The following is a 9,844-nucleotide window of genomic DNA, read 5'->3' as shown; positions in this document are numbered from 1 at the left end:
GTTTTCAATGCTCCTTTGCGACACATTTTTAATGATGACTTTGTTACCATGTTACTAGATTTTCAAAAAGTCAATATTCTGATATGTGTGGTTACAGTTGCCTATGCGCTGGATCAAAAACTTTACAGCCATTAGTGCCTGCGATGAAAGCTGAAATAGTCTATTGATTGGAATGTGTGGAATTGAAGACGGTAGAAATATTTCACCGCGTGACAGTTGACTACATAACCTTGACAGAGCGAGTGCGTTGACATAAACAACTGTGCAGCAAGAGAAACTATATAGTCATAGACGCTAAGCTTCAATTATCTGTATATTGAAGCCTTCAGACAACAAGCCTGCCCTGATGTGTCATCGATCTGAATAACTGGTTATCTCGCTGTATTGATACCAACGTTACTATGTTAAGCTTCAATAACTCACCACATGATTGTTCGGAGGTGGAGGTGCCTTCATACTTCAGGTGCCCCATATCGATGGAGCTTATGAGAGACCCCGTAACCGTTTCCACGGGCATGACGTATGATCGGGAAAGCATAGACCACTGGATTTTTTCGTGCAACAAGAAAACATGTCCTGCTACCATGCAGCCGCTAGAGAATTTCGATTTAACTCCCAACCACATGCTGCGTCGCCTCATTAAAGGATGGTGTGTTGCAAACAGCTCCAAGGGCGTGGAGCAAATCACCACTCGCCGGGCGCCCGTCGAGTCTGATCAAATCTCCTTGTTACTTCAAGCTGCACTCAGATCTCCAGCAGTGGAAGGCATCAGTGCATTGAAAAAATTGCGATCCATTGCGCGGGAGAGCGAGGGAAACAGAAGGTGCATGGCGGCGGCCGGTTCGAGTATTGTTCTTGCATCTCTGATCAATTCGTCTTGCTGCGACGCGAATGACAATGAAAAGTTCAGGGCTTGTGAAGAAACTTTGGGTATATTGTATCTGCTTCCTATGACCGAGGAAACTGCAAGATCTTTGTCAGAGGCAGCGTGCATTAGGTCCATGGCCTTGGTCTTGCATAAGGGAAACGCTGAAGCTAGACTTCACGCGGTCGTTTTATTGCAGAAGGTTTCCACTTGGATATCTGATTGGGAATTTATGGGCAAGGAAAAGATTGATATTTTCCAAGGTCTCCTAGAGATCATAAACGGTGAATCCTGCCATCAGGCAATCATGGCAGCCTTGGTTGTCCTCAGAGCAATATGTAAAAGGTCCAGAAAGAACAGATTAATGGCTATAGAGGCAGGCACAGTATTTTGTCTGATTGAATTACTTGCAGAGGGCGAGAAGCCCAAGTGTGAAAAGATATTAGATCTCTTGGACATGCTACTAGACTATGTGTTGGAATATTAATTCCAACTGCTGTGCAGCAGCAACAGCTGTTTTACTTTATTCATTTGTCTTTATCTGGCGCCCCACATTTTTCCCCCGATCTGTTAAATCACCGCTATTACCATATTTTCACCGTTTGCTTGTTTGTGTTCCCAAAGGAGGAGGAAGATCAGATCTGGGCTCTGCGCCATAACAGCTCACCAAACAGCATTAAAGAAGAAGCATGGCCGAGAAGGAAAGTACCAGCCGCAACACTTATCAGTCTTGGGTTTCAGCACAACCGACTCAAGAAATACAGCAAAAGATCAGATTTGTTCATTATGAGCGGCAGATTGCAGCAGAGTCTCTGTCAGAGAGTTGAGGCGGTTGATGGATAAGTTATGACCGCTTCCTGCACTATATATATGTGTAGACACAGCAGTGTAGAAGACAGAGAAAGATAGAGAGCAGAGGAGAGCACGCAACAGCGTGAGTATAGTTTTCTGTTAGTGAATATGGAAACGCAGCACACAGCAGTGTTAAGAGTTTAGCAATATAGCGCAGCAGCGCTGGAATGTAATTTCTGTGTTTTTAAGAAAGAATGTGCAGCAGCATGAGGTCACATGAATGAAGCCATTTTGCACAGCAGTGCTGAAATTTTATGAGATAGTTGTTGTGTGGAACTGAAGCGTTCCTGATGTAATCCCTCTGTCAAGAGGAAGATGCTTTTCAGCATAGTTTGGTGAATCCCTCTGTTGAGAGGAAGATGCTCTTTAGCATAGATTGTAAATCCCTCTGTTAAGAGGAAGATGTTTTATAACAGCAGTTGTGGAAATTCCTCTATGTGAGGAAAACTTAGTTTTATCAGTTAGTTTACTTTCATAAATAGAAATTCCTTTCTGTGCGTTTTTGTTTCACCAAAAGTTATTTCGTCAAAATTTTTACGTTGCTGAAACACCGTTGCTGAAACACCTGTTTCAGCAACTGAAAAAAAACTGTGTTGCTGAAACACCGGTTCCAGCAAACGAATTTTTCTGTTTTTCTGAGTTAAAAACAGAGTATTTTCCTGTGTCAAAACCAGAATGTTATTTTGATCAGTTTGTGATCCTGAGGCAAAGTAGAGTATTATTTTATGCTCGGTTTTTGAGTTTTTGAATTATCAGAAAACAGAGTATTGCTCTCTGTTCATATTTCTGTTGTTTCGGAATTTATCAGAAAATTCTGAACAGTGGAAACAGAGGATTTTTCCACTGTGTTTTGTTTGGAATAACCAGAAATTCCTGACATGGTATCAGAGCTTGACCAGGCTCTTTGAAGGCGTCAAAGAAGCTGAAGGAAGATTTCTTGCAGCAGCAACTTCTCCAGCAGCGTGAAGACTCAGCCAAGAAAAATATAAGGTATTTCTCAAGAATTTCTTTTGTGTTGCTGTTGAAGAAACAATCAGTTATTTTAAAATACTCAGTCAAATGGCAAGGTCAAAGAAGAAAGTCACCAATCCTGCTAAGAATGTGTCTCCCTCTACTCCCAAAATAGAAGACAATCAACTTGAAAGCATTCTATTTGAGGCTTCAAGACTTAATGGAAATTTTGATATGTGGGAAATAAAAATGAGGACTGTCTTACAGTCTCAAGGGATTGAAATTTGGGAATCAGTGATTGATGATAGCAAGATGGATAGAGAATCCAAGGAGTGCAATGCAAAAGCAGCAAAGACAATTTTGGATGGGCTGCCTGATTCTTTAAAGAAGAATATAGGAAAATATTCATCAGCAAAGGATATATGGGACAGACTTCATGACCTTCATGCAAAGGGAGCACTGACCACGACAATCAGTCAAGAAGGAAATTCTGAACCCATCATAGAAGCTGAAAATGAGAAGGTTGACCTCATCAAACTTCAAGTACAAGAAAGAGATGAAGAGCTCGCCAAGCTTAAGAAGGAACTTGATCAAAGCAAAAGGAAGCATCATGAAGAAGTCATATCCATGACAAATCAGTTGAATAAAGCAAGGAAGCAGGAAGATATCTTGTCAAATCAACTTGAACAAAGGCACAAGAGAGTGAACAAACTTGTAGAAGAGATTGGACAGTACAAGGTAGAGGTCTCCTCCCTTAAGTCTGAATTACAAGAAGCCAGGAAGCAGGCACAAGAAGCTGAGAAGAGAATGGAGAGCAGTCAAGCAAAAGATGAAGAAATCTCCAAAATGAAGACAGATATTATCTCTCTTAAAGTAGTAGCAGCTGAAGCTACTTGTAGCAAGGAAGAAACTGAGAAACAACTTACAAAGAAGAATGATGAATGTGAAAAGTTAGAAGAAGAGATTGTCCTCCTCAGGAAGAAGGTTGAAGGGATGAACAAGATCATGAAGAGCTCTCAAGCCTTGGATGATATGCTCAGCTATCACAGATCTCCATATGATAAGTCAGGACTGGGGTATGTACGTGAACCCACAAACAAGTATGAAAATGCTTTAAGCAAAGGAGATGTGAAGAAAGTAGAAAGAAATTGTGATGCCCCTAGTTCCAGCAAAGGCAAGGAGCAAAATCAAGGCTGCAATAGAAGAAATTCTACTCCAAGTAGAAAACTAGCTCCAAGAAGAAATGTTGATGACGACAAAGATGCGAGAGGCAATGGTTATCAGCAAAGAATTTCAAGGCAGAAAGGCTTCGGAAGTACATCAAGGAAACCTCCATATACCAGGTATCAAAGTTCATTTTTTGGTTATTGTTATTGTTGTTCAAACTTTGGTCATATGGCAAAAGACTGCAGAGCAGCTCATAGAGATAGATGTTGCAGTCTCCGACAATCTCCAAGAAACAATTTTGCAAGAAGAAATCATGAATTTTTATTCATGAACAATGTTGAATGTTTCAAGTGTCATAACATTGGGCATATGGCACGTGACTGTAACTTGACATGGGCCTTTACACAAGCTAAACCCATGCAAAAGAAGAAAGTTACACAAGTATGGAGGAGGAAGAAAACACAGTCCGAAAGTCCCTTGAGCTCTCTAGCCGATCTAAGTTTCTTTTGAGAAGATTCTGCCGAAAGAAGATAATGCATACATTAAAGGGGAGCCTGTAATTTTTTTTTATCATTATTGCTGAACTGTATTAACAGTCATTCTTTGATGAAGATCTTCTTATAAGGAAGAGATATGGAATTAAATCTCCCATGACAACAGAGAAGGAGCAGGTTGCTGATATTCTGACCAAACCATTGGATCAGAAAAGTTTTGAGTTTTTATTGAAATGTCTGGGTATGATTGAACGCCCAGCAGTTGAAATTAAAAGGGGAGTGTTGGAATATTAATTCCAACTGTTGTGCAGCAGCAACAGCTGTTTTACTTTATTCATTTGTCTTTATCCGGCGCCCCACATTTTTCCCCCGATCTGTTAAATCACCGCTATTACCATCTTTTCACCGTTTGCTTGTTTGTGTTCCCAAAGGAGGAGGAAGATCAGATCTGGGCTCTGCGCCATAACAGCTCACCAAACAGCATTAAAGAAGAAGCATGGCCGAGAAGGAAAGTACCAGCCGCAACACTTATCAGTCTTGGGTTTCAGCACAACCGACTCAAGAAATACAGCAAAAGATCAGATTTGTTCATTATGAGCGGCAGATTGCAGCAGAGTCTCTGTCAGAGAGTTGAGGCGGTTGATGGATAAGTTATGACCGCTTCCTGCACTATATATATGTGTAGACACAGCAGTGTAGAAGACAGAGAAAGATAGAGAGCAGAGGAGAGCACGCAGCAGCGTGAGTATAGTTTTCTGTTAGTGAATATGGAAACGCAGCACACAGCAGTGTTAAGAGTTTAGCAATATAGCGCAGCAGCGCTGGAATGTAATTTCTGTGTTTTTAAGAAAGAATGTGCAGCAGCATGAGCTCACATGAATGAAGCCATTTTGCACAACAGTGCTGAAATTTTATGAGATAGTTGTTGTGTGGAACTGAAGCGTTCCTGATGTAATCCCTCTGTCAAGAGGAAGATGCTTTTCAGCATAGTTTGGTGAATCCCTCTGTTGAGAGGAAGATGCTCTTTAGCATAGATTGTAAATCCCTCTGTTAAGAGGAAGATGTTTTATAACAGCAGTTGTGGAAATCCCTCTATGTGAGGAAGACTTAGTTTTATCAGTTAGTTTACTTTCATAAATAGAAATTCCTTTCTGTGCGTTTCTGTTTCACCAAAAGTTATTTCGTCAAAATTTTTACGTTGCTGAAACACCGTTGCTGAAACACCTGTTTCAGCAACTGAAAAAAAACTGTGTTGCTGAAACACCGTTTCCAGCAAACGAATTTTTCTGTTTTTCTGAGTTAAAAACAGAGTATTTTCCTGTGTCAAAACCAGAATGTTATTTTGATCAGTTTGTGATCCTGAGGCAAAGTAGAGTATTATTTTATGCTCGGTTTTTGAGTTTTTGAATTATCAGAAAACAGAGTATTGCTCTCTGTTCATATTTTTGTTTCGGAATTTATCAGAAAATTCTGAACAGTGGAAACAGAGGATTTTTCCATTGTGTTTTGTTTGGAATAACCAGAAATTCCCGGCACTATGCAGAAGGAAGGGCTGCCTTGGCTGATCACACGATGGGTATTGCTGTAGTCTCCAGGAAGATTATTAGGGTTTCAGAAATTGCCACTCAGAAAGCAGTTCGAATTCTTTGGTCTCTTTGCACATATTCTTCAACTGCGTCGATTCTTCGGGAGGTGCTTCAGTGTGGAGCTGTGTCTAAACTTTGCATGCTTCAACAACTCAGTTGCGCAGAGAAAACGAAGCAGAAGGCGAAGGAGGTATTGAGATTGCATGCAAATACTTTTAGAGTCTCCCCTTGTCTTCCGTACCTAATGAGAACTATCATGCACAGTTTCGAAATTTGATCTGATACAAGAAATTTGATCTCATACAACCACGCAATTAAACAAAAGATGGCTTGAAAAAAGAAGCCATTTTCGTTGGTATGTCAATTTTATTGAATGGGTCGGACTTTAATAGTGTTACTTTAAAAAAAAACAGAGAAACTTGGCCGGTGCATACAGATTCGATGCGTATGAGCATCGTTATAGTTGTCGCCATGTATATGGGCATTTCTATTTCGAAGAGGGAGAGTGCAAGATTAAATACTGTGGATATATCAAATAGTAATAATCGTTTTGGGGAGATATTGGATTATTATGAGATTATTGATGAATAATATCCTTAACCAACGAAGTTGTTTACAAGGTTAGTGGAGAGTGATATCTATTTACATTATGAAAACTTAGTCATCATCCTCCTACCAAACGAAATTATCAAATGATATCATCACTTACACACTAAAAAATTTGACACCACAAAAATATAGGTACGAAATATAAAAAAAAGAACAGGGAGGTCAATTAAACATTGATATAAGTTTCTTGTGGTGGAAGTAGTTGAAGGCTTTAGTGCATTGAAAAATATTGTGTGTTGTTTTAAATATTGTTTTTAAGCGGGTGCCTCAAAAGTTATTGTCTTGAATATTATTGTTTTAAAAAATATTGTCTTAAAAAATTGTCTTTTAGGAAACAATTTCATTTTTCTCTATAGAGACAACTCTAGGATTAGAGACAATATGTCTTTAATACTAGCTATTGTCTCTTGACAATAATTTTTTAATTTAAATATCACTTTTGTCTCTTTAGAGAGAATATAAAACAATGAATCCAGAAATATCTCACCATTGAAATAAATCGATATAAAAAACATTTAATTAAAAATAAACTACAAAATGGTTGATTAATTCAGGTTAGCTCACAGTGGAATTGGACCACCAACCTCCTACTTGTAAGGCAGACACTCTTCCATTGGGATAGAAAACATTAAAGAATTACGTGAAGAGTTATGGCAATCCTGAAACCTACATTTATAGCCATTGATTAAAAAAAAAAAAAAAAACTATAATCTTTATAAAAACTATAATCATGGAGACCATATTTTTAACTTACTAAAACTAGCAATTGCCCCAAAAGATGCAAACAGAGGAGGATTTTATCTCTAGCAAAAACTTATATTAGTATACAGTTAAATGTTCATGTATACATGTTATCTTGCTACAATGGCATATCCCTGTGTTGGGATTTCATTCCATGTTAAGACTTCTTTTTCTTCATCTTCTTCTCCACACATGTATGTGTCCATTACTGTGTATATGCACCCATATAAAATTCTATAACAAAATGTCTTGATCTCCATATGTAAAACAAAAAGAATCATGATTTTTGAATCCACAATCTGAGATTGAGTCGTTATTAAAGCAAAAGAAATGAAATGGAGTGGATACATTCTCTTGCACCTTTGCAATTAGTTCTCCATACTTAAAAGTTAATAGACCTGGAATATGTTTTTCCTTTGAATTTTAAGCTGGATAGATTCATGGCTCCATCCTAGCTCCACAATTATTCGGGGCCCTCTATGGCTTGGGAGTTCCACACCAACCATTGTTTATGATAGTGAAGAGTACTGATGACCAAGAACATGTGCTAAAAATTTCATCTATGTTGCTACTAAATTCAGAGATATATCATGATAATGAAAAAAACAACAAGTTTCTTATTAAACAAGTGGATGTTGATTATAAAAAGGAGAGGATGACATAATGGAAGACAAACTACTCTTCAGTAGCCAATGCCAAGAAACCATGGTGCACACTCAACAAAATAGATAAGCATAACATGTGAAAAGTTGCAAACTATGAACTGTAAAGCAAAAGGTCAAAGAACTGCTTACCACAATTGCTCCAGTAGGATCTATCCACCAGTACAAAGTACTTGCAAGAATAGTAGCAATTAGACCAATTGTGTTGGTGATCACATCAAAGAAATGATCTTGAGCATATGCCTTCACAATCTCATTAGTAAAACTTCGACAATACATTACGAGGAACAACTTCACAAAAGTAATTGAAACCATAATTCCAACCACCCAATGCCATTTGTCACCATCTAAAGATAAACCATCCTCCTATGGAAATTTGGAAATAGAGTTGAAAGAAGTTAATTCCTTGTATGCAAATTGGAAAAATAGTCTATCTCTCAAAATACAATACACAAAATTCTCACCATAAGGTACATGATAGAGAAATCAATAGTATGATATGAAGCATGGAGTAGGATTATAACTACACAAAAAAACAAGAGTATGTAAAATGATTTATTAAAAACAAAATTGTAAGACTTAACATACAAGTAGGTCTTGAGAAAGGTGCATGGGTTTTTGGTGTTTGGGGGTTGCAAGCCCATGATTCCTTTTAATCTATATTGATAAGACTAGAATTTGTAAATAAAGGGGTACTTGCAAGAGTTGATGTCAAGATAGGAGGGTTTCTACTAATTTCCATACAAGAAAACAAGTCAAAAAGATTTTAATCTATATTTGAAAAATATAAAGAAATTCTACCAGATATTAGAGAATATATAAAACAATAAATGAAGGCTTTGCAAACATAGTTTTCTTGTTAGGGATTATAGAATCTTCAAATGTAAAAAGAAAATGTCCAAATAACTATTCTAATTTGACATTCATAATGAAAAATTTAGAGTATCTTACAACACACTCAGGCTCACCAAACCTCTCTGGTAGTGAAACAACAACGTGTTTGACCTACAAAATCAAGAGCATATAAATTCTATTAATGTCTAAAATGGAGCCCCAAAAATTCCTTGTTCAGAAAGAGAGTTCAACTCCTGAGACTTGCAGAAGGATAAGCTATGTGATCTGTGTCCATTTTGATATCAAGGAGTTTAGGACCAAATTTCAGCCAAAGAAATCATGGGTTGCATTGTACATGTATGAGGGGGACTAAGAACTCTAGTCAAAGGTGCAACATGCAGATTCGACCTTGTTGTTTGGATGAAGTTTGATTTTTTTTCATTCTCCTATCTTGTTTTCTGTTCCTATAATGTTTTATTGGTTTTGATAGCCGTTCCACAACTTTCACTAACTTTGTGTGTAGGTGCAGCTTCTGTAGCTATAGCACTCTCACACTGCAAGCTTGATTCTGCAACAGTTGTTGTTTGAATCCACCTTGCCCAGGCTTGCACCGTCCACCCAGAGAACAAATTATGAAATCAATTATAGCACAAATCTAACTCTAATTCTTTGTGAAGGGTTCATTCACTAGATTTCCTTGTTTGAGCTGGAATAGGAATTCAATTAGATCCAATTTATAGCTCCATTTTCATGGCCGTTGGATTTTCATTGTCCTCCATTATTTATTAACAATCCCTGGAGAAGTAAACAACTTTGGAAATTACTAATAGTTATGAGATGTTTGCAAAGTGTCTCCTCTCCATAGATACAATTTAGCTTTGAAAGTTGTCAATCTGCTCCACTTTCTATTTGTTTTTAGTGGTCTAAAAAGTGTTATTATCTCTTATTTGGCTCATAGCTATAACACCTTTCTGAGACATCGTCATCATATTAGCTTTTACTTACATGTGACTATCATTACTCCTAGAGAAGTGAATATCTAGTTCAGGAAGGCAACCTAGACACCATGATACATAATGAATG

The 9,844-nt window shown here is 37.7% G+C and overlaps 1 pseudogene; it reads left to right on the top strand.

The window, feature by feature from the left end:
• The first annotated feature begins 401 nt into the window (after window positions 1–401).
• LOC149155270 (E3 ubiquitin-protein ligase PUB23 pseudogene) lies at window positions 402–6,506 on the top strand (annotated as a pseudogene).
• The last annotated feature ends 3,338 nt before the right edge of the window (window positions 6,507–9,844 follow it).

This window comes from Pinus tabuliformis, chromosome 9 (genome assembly GCF_031772625.1).
Source record: "Pinus tabuliformis cultivar Carrire ecotype Pingquan chromosome 9, CPIR1, whole genome shotgun sequence".
NCBI lineage: Eukaryota > Viridiplantae > Streptophyta > Pinopsida > Pinales > Pinaceae > Pinus > Pinus tabuliformis.
The sequence above is the reverse complement of the archived record's forward strand: the minus strand, read 5'-3'. Positions and strand labels throughout refer to the sequence as shown.